This window comes from Canis lupus, chromosome 22, assembly GCF_048164855.1.
Source record: "Canis lupus baileyi chromosome 22, mCanLup2.hap1, whole genome shotgun sequence".
Lineage (NCBI taxonomy): Eukaryota > Metazoa > Chordata > Mammalia > Carnivora > Canidae > Canis > Canis lupus.
The window spans coordinates 26,490,402-26,507,008 of record NC_132859.1 but is presented as its reverse complement, the minus strand read 5'-3'; the positions used below and the strand labels follow the sequence as shown (position 1 = coordinate 26,507,008).

Genomic DNA, 16,607 nt, shown 5'->3' with positions numbered 1-16,607 from the left:
ATCTTTAAAAAAATGGTAAGTAAAAAAATTAGGTATGGTTTATTTAGGTCCATTTACTTAGGTATGGTTTATTCACCTCAGGTATCTCTAGTTGCATTACAAATTACCCTAAATATGGCACCTAAGGAAACAACCATTTCATTATTATATCTTATGAGTCTGTGGGCCAGGAATTTGAATACAACACAGCAGTGCAATTCTCCTATTCAAAACGGTCTCAAGTGGGGTGCCCGGGTGGCTCAGTTGGTTAGGTATCTGCCTTTGGCTCAGGTCATGATCTCAGGGTCCTGGCATAGAGCCCCACATTGGGCTCCCTGCTTGGCAGGGAGCTTACTTCTTCCTCTCCTCCCTGCTCATGCTCTCTCTCTCTCTCTCTCTGTCAAATAAATAAATAAAATCTTAAATAGCAGCAACCACAACAACAACAACCCCCATCCCAAAACCCAAAATGGTCTCAACTGAGATCACCTGGTGATTTCAGTGGTGATACTCAGTTGGTGCATGGGCTTCACTTATATATCTGGCACCATGGTGATGGAAAGACGACTGTATCCAGCTGATTGTGTTGACAGAAGTGCTTGCATGTGACCCCTCCAGCATGACTGTTTCAGAATAATTGGACTCCTTACATGGTGGCTCAGGGGTCCAAGAGAAAGGATTCTAAGAGATAGGAAGTGGAAGCTGCCAATGTCTTAAGGCCTGAGCTGGAAAACTGGTACAGCATCACTTCCCCTGTATCCTATATAGTCACAGAACTTCCCAGGGTCAGGAAGGAAATATAGGCCCCATTTCTCGATAGAAGGGGTGTCAAAGACTCTGTAGTCATCTTCACTCTGTTACAGCATTAAATAAAAGATTGGAGGACAAAATGTTACGCTAAACTACTCATAGGGTGGCCAAACATCTTGTTTTTTTCAGGACTGAGGGATTTCCTGGGACTTTTAGGGCTAAAAATGGGACTATCCCAGGCAAACACAGTTGGTTGGTCATCCTACCTACTCAGCTCATTCTTGATTCACCATGACCTTGACAGATACAGCAGGTTCTTCCCATTTTTTGCATTTTGTATTCTTCCTGCAGGAGATGTATATTCATGTGGGTTGTGGTTTAAGGAGACAGTTCAAGATACAGCTTTCTGAAGTTGAGATTGGAAATATAGATATTTTTTAGGAAGGAGAAAAGAATGCACAGTGGTACAAAGTGAGAATAAGGGTACCTGGGTGGCTCAGTCAGTTAAGCATCTGCCTTTTGCTCAGGTCATGATTCCAGGGTCCTGGGATCAAGCCCCACATCAGGCTCCCTGCTCATGGAGGAGTCTGCTTCTCCCTCTCCCTGCCCTGCCCCTCTTCTGCTCATCTTTTCTCCCTCTCTCTCTTTCTCTCTCTTTCATAAATTAAAAAAGAAAGTGAGAGTAAGAAAAAAAAAGTCCCTTGCCATCTTTCCCACTTGTTGCTGTTAGAGCTCATCATTTTTATCATTCTAATTATATTCAGTCATAGCTTACATTTTGTTTGCTCTTCCCCAGCCCCTCCTTAGGCATCCAGGGCTGGATGAATATCCCATTGTAGCAGAAAGAACAGAAAATATAGGTTCAAATTCCTCTTTTGTCACATTTATTATTAATGTGACTGTGATCATATCCCTGGACCTCTCTGAGTCTTAGTTCCCTCATCTCAAAAGCAGAGATGGTTTTATTTAATTTTCTGATGTACACATCAAATGAAAAATCCTATGTTCATTCAACATTTTTTATCAATGGATTGGATGTAAGCCCTGATGGCATGATAGAATGTTTAGGCTACATGCAGCTTTGGAAGGAGAGCTAATAAACCAGATAATGCTCAATATCCCAAAAGATTTAATAGGCTGGAATGATGAGACAAATTTAATGAGATGAAGTTTAAGAAAATGAAAACTTTTGAGCTTTGGCCTTAAAAAAAAACCCAACTCACCAACTCAAGTACAGGATAAGGACCAGGATTAGTAGCAACACATGAAATTATCTGGGAGCTTTAGTAGACCAGAGGCTGGGTATAAGTCAGCAGTACCATGTAACTACCAGAAATAAAAGCCAAAGATGCCTTGGGCTGATTATAGGGAGTCTAGATCTAGATCATAAGGGAAGCTCATCCTTTTCTGATCTGAAACAGAGGAACCACATCTGAGGTATGTATTCATTCATCTGAGAAGAGTCCCAGGGAAATTGACTTTTAAAAATTCCAGTGTAGGGGATCCCTGGGTGGCGCAGCGGTTTGGCGCCTGCCTTTGGCCCAGGGCGCGATCCTGGAGACCCGGGATCGAATCCCACGTCGGGCTCCTGGTGCATGGAGCCTGCTTCTCCCTCTGCCTGTGTCTCTGCCTCTCTCTCTCTCTCTCTCTGTGACTATCATAAATAAATAAAAATTTATTAAAAAAAATTCCAGTGTAGTTAACATATGGAGCCATATTAGTTTTTCAGGTGTACAATGTAGTGATTCAATTCTATACATCAGTTTTGTGTTCATTTTAAGTGCACTCCTAATTCTCATCACCTATTTCACCCATTCCCCCATCCATCTCCCCTCTGGTAGCTATCAGTTTTTTTCTCTATAGTTAAGGGATCCCTGGGTGGCGCAGCGGTTTGGTGCCTGCCTTTGGCCCAGGGCGCGATCCTGAACATTCAGGATCGAATCCCACGTCAGGCTCCCGGTGCATGGAGCCTGCTTCTCCCTCTGCCTGTGTCTCTGCCTCTCTCTCTCACTGTGTGCCTATCATAAGTAAATAAAAATTAAAAAACAAAAAAACTATCATTAAAAAAAAAAAAAAGAGTCTGGTTTGTTGTGGGTTTTTTTTTTTTTTTGTCTCTTTTTTTTCTTTGTTCATTTGTTTTGTTTTTTAAATTCCACACATAGGGATGCCTGGGTGGCTCAGCGGTTGGGTTGAGCATTTGCCTTGGGCTCAGGGTGTGATCCTGGAGTTCCTAGATTGAGTCCCACATCAGGCTCCCTGCAGGGAACCTGCTTGTCCCTCTGCCTATGTCCTTGCCTCTCTCTGTGTCTCTCATGAATAAATAAATAAAATCTTAAAAAAAATAAATTAATGAAATCATATGGTATTTGTCTTTCTCTGACTGGTTTATTTATTTTTTTTTTTAATTTTTTTTTATTTATTTATGATAGTCACAGAGAGAGAGAGAGGCAGAGATACAGGCAGAGGGAGAAGCAGGCTCCATGCACCAGGAGCCCGATGTGGGATTCGATCCCGGGTCTCCAGGATCGCGCCCTGGGCCAAAGGCAGGCGCCAAACCGCTGCGCCACCCAGGGATCCCCTGACTGGTTTATTTTGTTTAGCATTATTTTACTCTCTAGTTTTATCCATGCTGTTGCAAATGGTGAGGTCTCATTCTTTTTTATAGATGAATAATATTTCATTGAATATACATACCACATCTTCTTTTATTCATCTATCAATGGACACTTGGGCTGCTTCCATTATTTATTTATTTATTTATTTATTTATTTATTTATTTATTTATTATTTTTAAAGATTTTATTTATTTATTCATGATAGACACAGAGAGAGAGAGAGAGAGGGAGGGAGGCAGAGACACAGGCAGAGGGAGAAGCAGGCTCCATGCAGGGAGCCCGACGTGGGACTCGATCCCACATCTCCAGGATCATGTCCTGGGTGCTTAAACTGCTGAGCCACCCAGGCTGCCCTGCTTCCATAATTTAGCTATTATAAATAATACTGCAATAAACATATGTGTGAATGTATCTTTTAAATTAGCATTTTTGTATTCTTTGAGTAGTTACTATGGCTTTCTTTTCACTTCAATTGCATGAAAAATGCCTTTTCATTTCTTCACTTAAAAGCTGCATGTGGCTTTAGGTCTGAAATGAGTCTCTTGTAGGCAGCATATACATGAGTCTTGCTTTTTATCCATTCCATCACCCCATAACTTTTGATTGTAACATTTAGTCCATTTACATTCAAAGTAATGATTGTAGGTATGTACTGATGGTCATTTTGTTACTTGTTGTATGGTGGTTTTGTAGATCTTCTCTGTTCCTTTCTTCTCTTGCTCTCTTCTCTCATGGTTTGTTGGCTTTCTTTAGTGATATATTTGAATTCCTTCCTCTTTATTTTTTGCATACCTATTACTGGTTTTTGGGTTGTGGTTACCATTAGGTTTAAACAAAACATCTTATGCATATAGCAGTCCATATTAAGTTTATGGTTATTGAAGTTTGAACCCACTCTTTATACCTCTCCCCCTCACATACATTTTAGGTATTTGGTGCCACACTCTACATCCTTTTATTTTTGGAATCCTTTGACTGATTTTTGTAGATATATGTACCTTTACTGCTTTTGTGGTTTCTATTTTTCTTACTCATGCTATGGTTTTTCCTTTCTACTCAGAGTTCTTTTAACATTTCTTGTAGGATTGGTTTAATGATCATGAATTCCTTTAACTTTTGTCTGTTTGGGAAACTCTTTATTTCTTCTTCTATTCTGAATGATAACCTTGCTGGATACAGTATTCTGGGCTGCAGTTTTTTTGTTTTTGTTTTTTGCTTTCAGCATTTTGAATATATAATGCCACTCCCTTGTAGCCTGTAAAGTTTCTGCTGAAAAATTAGCTGATAGCTTTATGGGGGTTTCCCTTGTATATAACTGTTTTTGTTTCTCTTGCTGTTTTTAAAATTCTCTATCACTACTTTTTACCATTTCACTTACTCTGTGTCTTGGTGTGGACCTCATTGGGTGGATTTTTGCGGGGGATCTCTGTGCCTCCTGGATCTGGATTTGTGTCCTTCCTAGATTAGGGAAGTTTTTAGCTATTATTTTTTTAATTAAATTTTCTGCCCTCCCCCTTCTCTCTCTTCTCCTTCTAGGGTCCCTATAATGTGGATATTATTACACTTGATGGTGTCCCTGAGTTCCCTAAGTCTATTCTCATTTATTATTATTATTTCTCTCTCTTGTTGCCATTACTCTGTTCTCCAGGTCACTGGCCCATTCTTCTGCTTCCTCTAGTCTACTATTTATTTACTTACTTATTTTAAAGGTTTTGTTTATTTATTTGAGACAGAGATAGTAAGAGAGCACAAGCGGGGAGAAGAGGGAGAATCAAGCTCCAAGGAGAGCGTGAGCAGGCAGCCCGATGTAGGGCTCAATCCCAGGACCCTGGAATCATGACCTGAACCAAAGGCAGGCACTTAATGGACTAAGCCACCCATGCTCTCCAATCCAGTGTATTTTTTATTTCAATTATTGAGTTCTTCATCTCTGACTGGTTCTTTTTTATATTTTCTCTTTGTTAAGGGTCTCACTGAGGTCCTCCACTTTTTCTCAGGTCCAGTGAATATCTTTACAATTATTTAAATTTTTCTATTAGGCACATTACTATCTCCATTTAGTTTAGCTCTTTTGTTCTCTCTTTTTCCTGTTTTATTCATTTGGGACATATTCCTCTATCTCCTTACTTTTATCTTACTCTCTGTATCTGTTTCTATGTGTTAGGAAAGTCAGCTACGTCTCTTGCTTGTGAAAATAGTGGTCTTATGAATAAGAAGTCCTGTAGTGCCCTACAGTGCAATGTCTCCTGTTCACCAGAACCTGGTGCTTCAGGGGTGGCAGGGGTGTGTGTTGCATGCATCCTATTGCTGTGGCTGAGCCACTTTTGCTTTCAGCCCAGTCTCTTTGCCTGTTGTGGGCAGTGTTTGGTCCCTCTGGTGTTAGTGGACCAGTATGGGGATGCCTTGGGCCCCTGTTGTTTCAGACTGGGTATTTGCCAGTGATGCAGTAGCACCAAACTGCAGGGCACTTTCCCTGTGTTGTCCCCTGAGAAGCTTTCATTGGTGGGTAGGGACTGCAGTCAAACCAGATGTCTGTCCCCACCTACTGCTGGGGGGCTGCAGTTTGACAGATGTGTGTGGTTATCTTCCCCGAGTCACTTTGGCATGATGCTGGTCCCTGTCAAGACTGCTTACAACCTGCTAGGCTTATGGCACCACTTTGGATGGCTTCTAGCCAAGGGCATATTGGAAAGGACACATCTACAAGAGAACATAGGGGCAAGGTGTGTGGTGTTGGCAAGGTTAACAAGGTACATCTACTGTGAGAGAAAACCTGAAGCTGGGCTGGAGGGGACATGTCTGCAGAACATGGGGTTAGGGAACATTGTAACTTGTTAGGTAACAAGTGTTGGCCTATACTGGTTCCCACAGGTATCTATGTGTCTAGACTGGGGGGCTGGGGAAGGAAATGGCACCTGCCAGCTCTTTTATTCTTGGAGAAGTCTCCCAGTGATTCCTGTACCTATCACATGTGCTCTGAGATTAGTAAACAAATCTCCCTCCTATCTATCCCAGGAGTTTTTCAAACTGCTACTTCTATGCTGTATCTGTGAAGGGCCATTTTTTTGTGCTACCTCCTTCAGGGCAAGAGCTCTGTTTCCTCTTGTCCTCCCAGTTCTCCCAGAGCTAAGCCTGCTGATTTTTAAAGCTAAATATCATGTGCAGATTCCTCCTGCCTTGGGTGCCTGGTTATGAAGGTCTGTTTCTCTCCCCTTTCCATGCCCATGGTATCCCTCCCTCCTTTGGATAGTTTTGTGGGTCTGTTTAGCCCTGACTGCATTGCCCTTCCTATCTTCTTCAGTGTGGCCTCTTCTCTATATTTAGTTGTGGAGAGTCTCTTGTGCCATTCTTTGAGTCATTTTCTGGGCATTTACACTGATGTGGATATTATCTAGTTGTATTGGTGGGCCAAGGTGAGCTTAGGGTCCCTACTCTGCCATCTTCCCTGGAAGTCTTTGTAATATATTTTATTTATGACAAAGGAATATTGACTACAGAACTGTGTCCATGATGTTGTCTATGTCATGAGGCTTCTCTTGGGGCAGGGCACAGAAGAATATCACTCAGCACTAGGAGGATATAGCAGATTGCTTTCTTCAAAGATGGCCATACTAATACACTTTTCATCTCATCTCATCTGTTCTTACAATGTGGTGCTGCCATTCCTCCATCCAGGGATGGGGGCCTATATTCTTGCCCCTTGAATGTCAGCAGATCTTTGTGATATCTTGACTAGCAGAGAAAATAATCCTACGTGACTTCTGAGGATAGGTCATAAAAAGTATACATCTTCTGTCCAGCTCACTCTCTCTCTGTTGGTCTCATCCTTGGATTCTAGTCACCATGCTGTAAGGAAACTAAGCATAGAAAGGCCACATGTAGTAGATATCCTAGGTACCATTAAGTCCCCCTTAGCTATTCAAGTCTACCCAGCCAATAGACAGCATCAACTGCTACACATGTACTTGAGATAATTTCATCTCCATCTTTTGAGACCTCAACTGAGGCTCCAGAAATTGTGGAGGAGGGGTCAGTCAATTCTGTTACACAGTGTTTTAATTCCTGACCCAGAAAATCCATGAATATACAATGATGTTTTTATGTTATTATACTTTGGGATCATTTGTTATAGCAACCAAAGTAACTGTAACAGAGGGATCCTATCCAAGGACTACTGTGGTCCCCCTATCCGGGAAGAAGGAAGAGAGTCTGAGTGATGTTTTGGACTGGAAGGATGAGGCAAGGGGTAGTAAGAGGTAGGCAAGGGTGTAAAGCAAGGTATAGAACAGATGGGATCAGAGGATTCAAGAACTAAATCTGAGAACTGGGGGACTCTTGGCATGTGGTAAGTAGGCATTTACTATCCAAAGAGCCTGGTTTGCCTTGCAGCAAAGAGTGGTTCCAGATCAGAGAGGTGGTAGAGAAGGTTATCTTGGAAGCCAATGGGTGGGCTTCAGCATGCTGTAAAAGGGATTTGGACATCAGATGGGTGGCTGGACTAAATGATAATATTTAGGGGTGCCTGGCTGGCTCAGTCAGAAGAACATGCAACTCTTGATCTCGTGGTTATGAGCTCAAGCCCCACATTAGGTACAGAGATTACTTCAATAAATGAAACTTTGAAAAAAATAAATAAGTGATGAAATTTAATGTTCTTTCAGTTCTGATAATCCATGAAGTTCTTAGAAAAGCATAAAATACTATGCAAATGTATATATTAATATTAATGCATACTCTGTGGGCCTGATAAGAAGAGGCTTAATAGAAATTGGTAGGTAGCTAGGGATACCTGGGTTGCTCAGTCAGTTGAGTGGCTGGCTCTTGATTTTGGGTCATGTCATGATCTCAGGGACCTGGGATCAAGCCTCTTACATTGGGGTCCATGCTCAGGAATGAGGATTTTCTCTCTCCCTCTCCTTCTTCCCTTCCCCTGCTCTTTCTCTCTAAAATAAATAAATCTTAAAAAAAGAAGAATAAAATAAATTGGTATGTAGCTTAAAGTCAAGGCAAGAAGCTAAATAATTATCATAGGGTTAGTGGAGGCATCACTGTATCCCCCTTGTGTGATGGCAAGATATATTTCCACTATACCATCCACCATATGCTAACCTTCAGTTACTCATTAGAGTCCAGGCTCCAAGGAATATTCTCCTAAGATGAGGGGAAGTGAGGAAGAAGAAATAAATCCATATGGGAAGTAGGTGACACCACAGACATGGGAAAGAGGTAACTCCAACTCCTGGAGCCAACATTTATATACATTGTTGGAGAATGGGTGTAAAGGCAACCGGAAATGTAGTAGCTCCTGCCCTACATTCTCCAAATTATTCATAATATCTCTATTGATCCATTTATTGCAATAGCTTTTCATTATCAGTTCAATTAGGCTGACTTTTAATGTCTAAAGGGCAGGGATCAGATATCTTCATGTCCTTGGTGGTTAATATAAACCTGAAAGAGAACAGGAACTCAATAATTGTTTGATAAATATGTAGACAGAGGGAATGGCTGGCTGGCTGGCTGGCTGGCTGGCTGGATAGGTAGATAGATGGATGGACAGATAACATTTCCTGTTGGATATTTAAAGGTTGGCAAGCCTATGAACCAAGTGCTGGCTTGGTATTCCAGTACTTAGGAAATCTGGCCCAGAGTCTTTGAATATGGGTAGGTGAGGGGTACAAAGAAATCTGGACATTTATGAGTAGTCTTCTGATACTTCTGTATCAACTTATCCTCCTTAGAATTGTTCTTTAAACTACTGTGGAGCCCTATGATGGGTCCTCCACCAATTAAGTATATTGTTCCTTTATTCAAAAAATATTTATTGAGTGCCCTAGTCCCCATGCTAGGCATTGGAGATAAAGATATAAACAGGTTGTGACTCTGACTACTCATAATCAAACACAATCTGATAGTGCAAGGACAGTAGAAGAAGATGCTGCAGGGACATGATAAGAGCAGATACATTGATCTATGAAAGATCAAGGAAGATTTCCCATAGAGAATGATGTGGAGTGCTGAGTGAGGAATCAGGCAAAATGAATGGGGATGAGTACTCTAGGCAGAAAGAAAAGCATATGCAAAAGTCTAGAAACAAGCTAAAGCCAGAAAAGCTTCAGAAACAGAGGCATTCTATTGGGCCATATATTAAGCCATAAACAAGTATGAAGACTCACAGAAGATCCCTTTCTATTTGAACTGAAAAAAAGGTCTGTTAGCTGAAAAGCCTATTTGCTGTCCTGAAAGGGCCAAATTGTAAGTTCCTGGTCAGCTAGGACTGTGTTTTTCTCATCTTTGTGGCCACAGCGGGCTAGCTTTCTTACACAGAGAAGGAACTCAGCACCTATTCTACACCTAAAACTTCCCTTAACATGTGAGCAGATTCTAATTTTCTTCTAGGAGATCCTGTGCTCCAAGGTGTTCAGACTGAAGGCAACGGTCTTGCACTCTTGCCTATGGAAACAACTCTGTATAAGCCTTTGGCTATCTCCTAATGACTGTGTATCTAGGTAGCTTTGTCTTGAGTTTCCTAAGAAGGAGATCCTAAGGCAAAGAGCTGGGTGCTAGTGGTTCATTGGAGAGGTAATCCCAGGAAACACTGGTAAGGGTAAGGGGAGGTAAGACAGGCAAGGGAAGGGAGCCAATAAAGGATATGCTAAGTGAGTTTACTGCTATATTACTGCTATAGGGGCTTGAACCTCTGTGAGTCTTTGGGGAATTGTATAGAGAACATCTCAGACTTGGTTCAGAAAAGAGGGAGTGGAGGTATTTATCCCACCAAATTCCATGTCTCATTGATTGATTCGGGGCAGCTCCTGAGAAAGAACTTCCAACATTTCTGGCCTGCCCCCCATGCAGGAAAAGGAAGTGAAGGGTTATGGGTAGGGTACTGAAGCATTTGCTACTGGTTGCCTCCTACTTAGGCCCTAAGCCTTGCTCCTGTGGCTGAGACACACAGGAAGTCATGTCCCAGAGGTCCAGGTCTCTGGATCATCATCTGGTCTTGTGCTAAGGGGGATTTCCCGATGGCAGGCAGGTTGAGGTCAATCCTGTGTCATTGCTCTGTTTGATCTACTGGGGTACTAAAGAAGTCACAAAATTCTTTGCTCACTTTTTTAAAGCTTCTTCCAACCCATATTCCAACTGTATTTACACTTCAGTTAATTTTTCATCTTCTGTATTGATATAATTTTTGTTTTTAATCAACATTACATTAAAATTTTCTCACCCTGACATGGTTCCTTGTTTTCTGCCTCACCCTTCCCCATGTCACAGTGCTGAAGAGATGTGGGACAGTCCAATGGTGATGGGGAAATGAAGTTTGGAAACTAGAAATAATGTCACAAGGTCATGTGGCTAGCTAAAAACAGAGCCAGGACTAGAACTCAAGTCTCTGGGCTTCTAGTTTCAGAAGCTGACAAACTGGTCATTGGGCTAAAACCAGGCTACTGCCTAGTTTTGTAAGTAAACATTTATTAGGACATTTGTTTACATGTTATATATAGTTTCTTTCATGCTACAACAGCAGGGCTGAGTAGTTGCAACAGAGACAGTATGTGCCCCACAAAGCCAACATGTTTACTATCTGGCCCTTTACAGAAAATGTGTCTGTTCTCAGCCACTGTGTATTCCTTTGTCCCCTAATCCCCAACTCTTGCATTATCTGCAGTTACAGTATCATCTCATATACAATTTCTCATTTACACTGCACAAGAACCCAGGTATTTCCATTTTATGGATGATAACATTAGGGCATAAAAAGGCTAAGTTACTTGCCCAAGATTACATAGCTGGTTGAAAGATAGAGGCAAGACTCAAATCCACATCTTCTGACTTTAAGTTTATGTGTTTTTTTCCACCAAGCCTCTGCTCTCTCTTGGGCTGTCATGCCTGTCCCCGGTTTAATTCCTAAATACTCATTCATTCAGGCAAGAGCCTCCTTCAATAGATGTATAGCTTTCTGTAGGGCACGAGTAATCTAGATGTATATCTTCATGTTTTTCTTGTTGCCTTCAACTCAAACATACTGCTGGTACAAGATAAGTTATAAGAATCCAGGAACAAAGTCATAAATTTTGATAATGTAGGTGGTTGTTTTTTATAAACTGTAATTTATTGGGGTAGAAATGTAAGCCTTTCAAATGCAGAGGACTGGGAAGATTTATCTGTGGCATACTGCACTAGAACTCAGTCTCACTAGTTAAATATTCCAGAAAGGTTTAATGTACCCAGTTGTGACCATTCCAAGCAAGAGCATTTTGTCTGAAATATTACAGTGGGACCATATGGTTCAGATAGTTGTCTGACAAATATATCAAGAGATAAAAGAATTACAAAAATTGAACACATGCCTCACTAGAAGCATGTATACAGGTGATTTATATTGAGAATCACTATTATACTAAAAAAGAATTTGTGGTCCCATCATAATTCATCTATAGCTAGCTCTAGACATTTAACATTTAAATGGTAAATTTAAATTATCTTATGATAAACAGTAGGATTCTATGTTTTACACACTTTTGGGTTAAAATTGACAAACTACCTTCAAACTATCACACACACATGACTTACCATGTGAATTTGACAACACTCAAACTGGTCTGTACCCCTTTCAAGGAGAAAAGTCCACTTTTTTCCCACCCTCCCTCTGCTCCCTTGGGCTCATGACTTTCCTTAAGTCTCACTTTTAAAAACCCACCCATTCAGCCAAGAGCCTCATGGCTTTTTCCATGACTTACATCATCTCAGGTGTATGTCTCTCATGTTTTTCTGTTGTCTCCAAACCAAACAAAAAAGGGAACTCTGACACAAGATAAATTACAAGAATCTAGGACCACATTTGGATGTTGCAGCAATATAAAATGCCTATAATCTTTTCTAAATGCTTTCTCTAAATCTCTGTGTTCCTTTCTTTGCAGACCAGTAACCAATAGCCCACAGAACAGCACCAATCTGCACTTTGAATGGCACTCAAAGAGAAAGATTTCCCATTCTTTATTTTCCATGTTGCGCTGGTTTTCTATTGTAAGCTCCTTTCTATATTCCCTCCCATCCTCTCAGAATTGGCCCTATTGCTTCCTTATTTCTATCTGTGAAACAGAATTGCACTTTCATCATAGTATTGTTAAGAAGGTTTTGATTCCCTTGGTAAGGTTTGCCAACCAAAAATGCTGGCTCCCTACTTCATGTACTCTCCTGGGAATGGCAGTGCTGTGCAAGACTCTCTTCTATTCTGAGTTGTGTAAGACTCTCTTCTATTCCACCTACACTTGGGTAGCATCTGCCACTTAGCCAGGGCAAAGGGAGGTACTGTTTAACATCTTTGTGACAGGAAGTGTCACTTCCCCATTGGCATCCAAGTCTAAAATAGATATCCCCACTGGGCAGAAACACTGTAGCCATGACACTACCTGTATCCTGTCATTGCCCTGGGAACTACCCCTTCCCACCCCTCTCCTCTGCCCATGGCTGAAGTCCTATTTGATTGGCTGCATTTCTAGTTGATCATATCATACTGAATATTAAGTAGCTAGAACATTCATTTTTGACAGTTACCTTGCCTGAAAGCCTAGTTGTCCCCATCAGTTTAACCCGCCCCTCCATTAAGATCAGGTTGACAGACACGCTCTTAACTAGAAGAGAGAAGAGCATATTTTAAACTATACCAATCCCATCTGAAGTGTTAATTGCTGATATACACTGTGAAGTAGCATTTTTAAATGGATGAAATTTTAGCCTTTACTCCTGGTTGGTGTTTAGACTTTGATGGCTAAATTTCTCTAGAAGATAAATTATTTTGGGAACAGCTTGGGAATAGAACTGGCTTCTGTTCAAATTAAAGTTTGTCACCATCATACATTTTGCTTCCACATCCTCTCATCTCTACTTTTAGCCGTGTGACTTGCTAATTCCCCTGTATTTCAAAGGTGAGACGTGCCAACATTGACGGAGGTAGTGAGTTACTGGGGGAAAGGAAAGAGACTTTGACCTTGGAGAAAACATTACAAGTAAATGTTACTTTAAATGCTTGGAGGAAAAGGTACATTGTTAGTTACAGGGAATTAAAGAGAATGATTAAAAATACTAAACTTTTTAAAGATGAAAGACATGCCTTATTAAATTAAAATCTTACACAAATGCCAAAAAAAAAAAAATACTGTAGTTTGAGGAACCTGTAAGAAATGTGAAGATTCTGTTTTCTCAATCCATTGCAGTCCCATATCTCAGAAAAACTGAGACTCACAGCTTTCAAAACAATTTAAACTCCTAAGCAATGACATTCGGTAAGCTTCTGGCCATCACCAATTTCAGGAGGTTCCAAGGATTATCTTCCTTCTCCCTCACCTCCCTTCTTCATGTTGATTCTAGCAGCTGATATTTAAAGATGTGGATGACAAGAAATAATGCCATTTCCTCCACTGTTTTAAAAAAAGAATTGTTGAACTCAGACATGACTGTCACTCACAGCCCCAACATTTGACTGACACTTTTTAAAAAGCTATGTTTTTCTTTCAAAACAAGGGTGACAGTTCCTGCATTAAAAAAAAAAAAAAGAAAAAAAAAAAAAAACCCCATCAACTGGGAAACACAATCACTAGAAATTTTTGGCACACTACTTTGGGAGAAAGAGGTGATTGAGAAGAAAACAGGCTAATGTTGAGCACATTTGTTTAGAGCAACTGTCCAAGTCGTATCCCAGAGTCAGGGCAGATTCCAGCAATTTCTTTCTCATTCCATATCTGTTAGTTTTGGTCAGTGATGATTAATGGTTATAATGGTGACTCTTATACACATGAAGATCCCGACCATCAAAGGAAGAATAAATAAATATTGATTGGTACACTGTCCTTACTAAGGCAAGAAATTATACCAAAACATTATTTAAAAGAAAATCACAGGCCCAAAACAGAGTCCCTTGTGCTAGGCCCATGTCACTAAACCATGGTTTAATACTTAACCTAACTGCAGTTTTAATCTTCCTTAAGAATGCAATCTTAACTGGTCAGTCTAGAATTTCCTGGTCAGCAACTGAGAGGTAATTCAATCTAATAAGACCCTTTTGTCTCTGCCAAAGGAAGGTCAACTTTTCTGTTGATGACTTTTTTGTGCTATCATTTCTATGCTTTTAAAAATTTTCCCTTTTGTACAGATCTTTTGTGCTCCTGTCTAGTTGGTAGATGAGATACAGCCTGATTCATGAATAGTTCAATAAAACTGACTAGGTCTTCAAATTTAACTTGATTAAATCTTTGTTATTTAATATTTCAGAAAGATTTTCAACTTTAGTTGAAACCTTCATTTTAACCAATTGATTAAAAAAACCTAGAATCCAGATTCCTTGAATACTCTGGTTAAACTATTATCTCATCTGTAAAATAAGAAAGTTCTAGCAGAAAGTTCCTTCATTTATTTAGCAAAGACTTATTAAGTGCCGAATCTGTGCCAAATACTGTATTAGGTGCTGGAAATACAGTCATGAGCAAAACAAAATTCCTGCACTCACATGACTTATAGATTAGTGGGAAATATATATAAAAAGCAAATAATTGTATAAATACTTTATAATTCCAATTGTGGTAGATCCTACAAAGAGGAAATACAAGATGTTATAAGAAAGTGTCATGCGGACAGAGAAACCTATCTGGGATTCCTAAATCCCAGCAATAAAAGCATGTGCAAAGGTGCTGAGGTGGAGGTGGAGTTCTATCCTTTAGAGAAAAGGAGAGTGGAAAAACAGCTTAAATGGTATAAGTAAGTTGATCAGGGATGACTCCAGAGACCATGCAGTGACTAGATCAGTTAGGGCTTTGTTGGTCATAATGATGAGTTCATATTTTATCCAAATAACAAAGAGAAACTGTGGCTAGGACACCTATTTGTTCCCCAATATCTGTTCATACCTTTTTTCCTTTAGCAATAGAACACCTGAATGTAGGCAGACACACAGCTGCCCAAAATAAAGGCTACATTTCCCAGACTCTTATGTGATGGAGCTCTTGCCGATGAAGTGTAAGCAGCAGTGACAGAAGCAACTTCCAGGAAGTATCTTTAAAGAAAAGGGTGTACTATTCCTTCTCTCAAGTGGGACTGCTGAAGGGATGGCAGGAATTTAAGTAGCCATCTTGGACCATGAAGGTAGAAGTTACATACCGAGGACAGCAATACCACAAGGTGAATGAAACCTGATTACCTGTCACCATAAGGGGCCACACTACTTGTGGTTGGATATCTCTGGGCTTCCACTATGTGAGAGGAGATTACACAGAATTACACATCTACTCAAGCCCTCTTAGACTTTCTGTCAGTCTCTGCTGAATCTATTCTTACTTGATTCAGAACTCATTTCTTAAAAAGAGAGGTTAAAGAAAGGTCTTTCATGATGGGATTATCATCTGTTAGCCCACAAATTTCTCTGACCTTTACAACAGACCTGAATATTTAATCTAAGAAATAAAACCAGAGCAAAGCTTTTGTTTGCTTACTCATTCATTTTTTTATTCATTCACTTAATCACTTGGCACCTGCTACATACAAAGTACTTGTCTTAGGTGTAGAGGACAAAACACAAATACTTTGATGTCTAACCTAAAAGGACTTATAATTTGAAAATACGATGTGGATGACCCAAGAAGACAGTTAAAGAAAAGCTGATGTTAAGAACAGGACAATTCACTGAGATAATAAAACTATCATACATTGAGTCTACTTGTACCTATAAAGCTACGACATGGACTAAACTCCATTCCAATTCAGAAACTATCTAAACTAATAATCGAACATACAAAGTTTCAGAACAACAGGAAACTTTAAAGAAAGCCACTACCTGTCTAATTAATAGGATTCTGCTGACCTCAGCAGACCACTCAAGCAAAGTAAACAGGCAAAGATCATTTCCTCCTTTGAAACTAGGGATTAACAAAGAAAACTCAGCCAAACACTGGGCTTCAAACACCTGCTGATGAAATCTGTTTTATCATTGTCATTGCCAAAGCTAGTCCCCAGTCACAGGTTTATCATAGTTGCTGAGATCTTACTTAAGAATTACTGCTGCAGTTTTATTGGAGAGAAACCTGATATGATATTTAGAAGTAAAGTTGAAGAGCCAAATGTCTCAGCAAACAATCCTTTAAGAACATTTACGAGCATACACCAGCTAAGGGAGGAAGCCCATGGAAGATAGTGTGCTACAGTCTTAGGGAGGGCTATTTTTTTAGCACTTCTGTGCCAGGGATTGTGTAAAGCACATATTATAGGAGAGCT

At 40.2% G+C, this 16,607-nt stretch overlaps 1 long non-coding RNA gene across 2 annotated transcripts in view; it reads right to left on the bottom strand.

Annotated features, from left to right (window-relative positions):
* Nucleotides 1-3,557: 3,557 nt before the first annotated feature.
* Nucleotides 3,558-16,607, bottom strand: part of LOC140614076 (uncharacterized) — a 90,980-nt gene continuing 77,930 nt past the window's right edge. Inside the window, exons 3-4 of one of the 2 annotated variants that reach the window (XR_012014966.1) lie at nt 8,134-8,302; nt 3,558-7,201 (exon numbers count right to left, since the gene is read on the bottom strand). This is a non-coding gene — a long non-coding RNA (uncharacterized lncRNA). The remainder of the gene's footprint in view (nt 7,202-8,133; nt 8,303-16,607) is intronic. The other variant, XR_012014965.1, reaches the window with a different exon arrangement.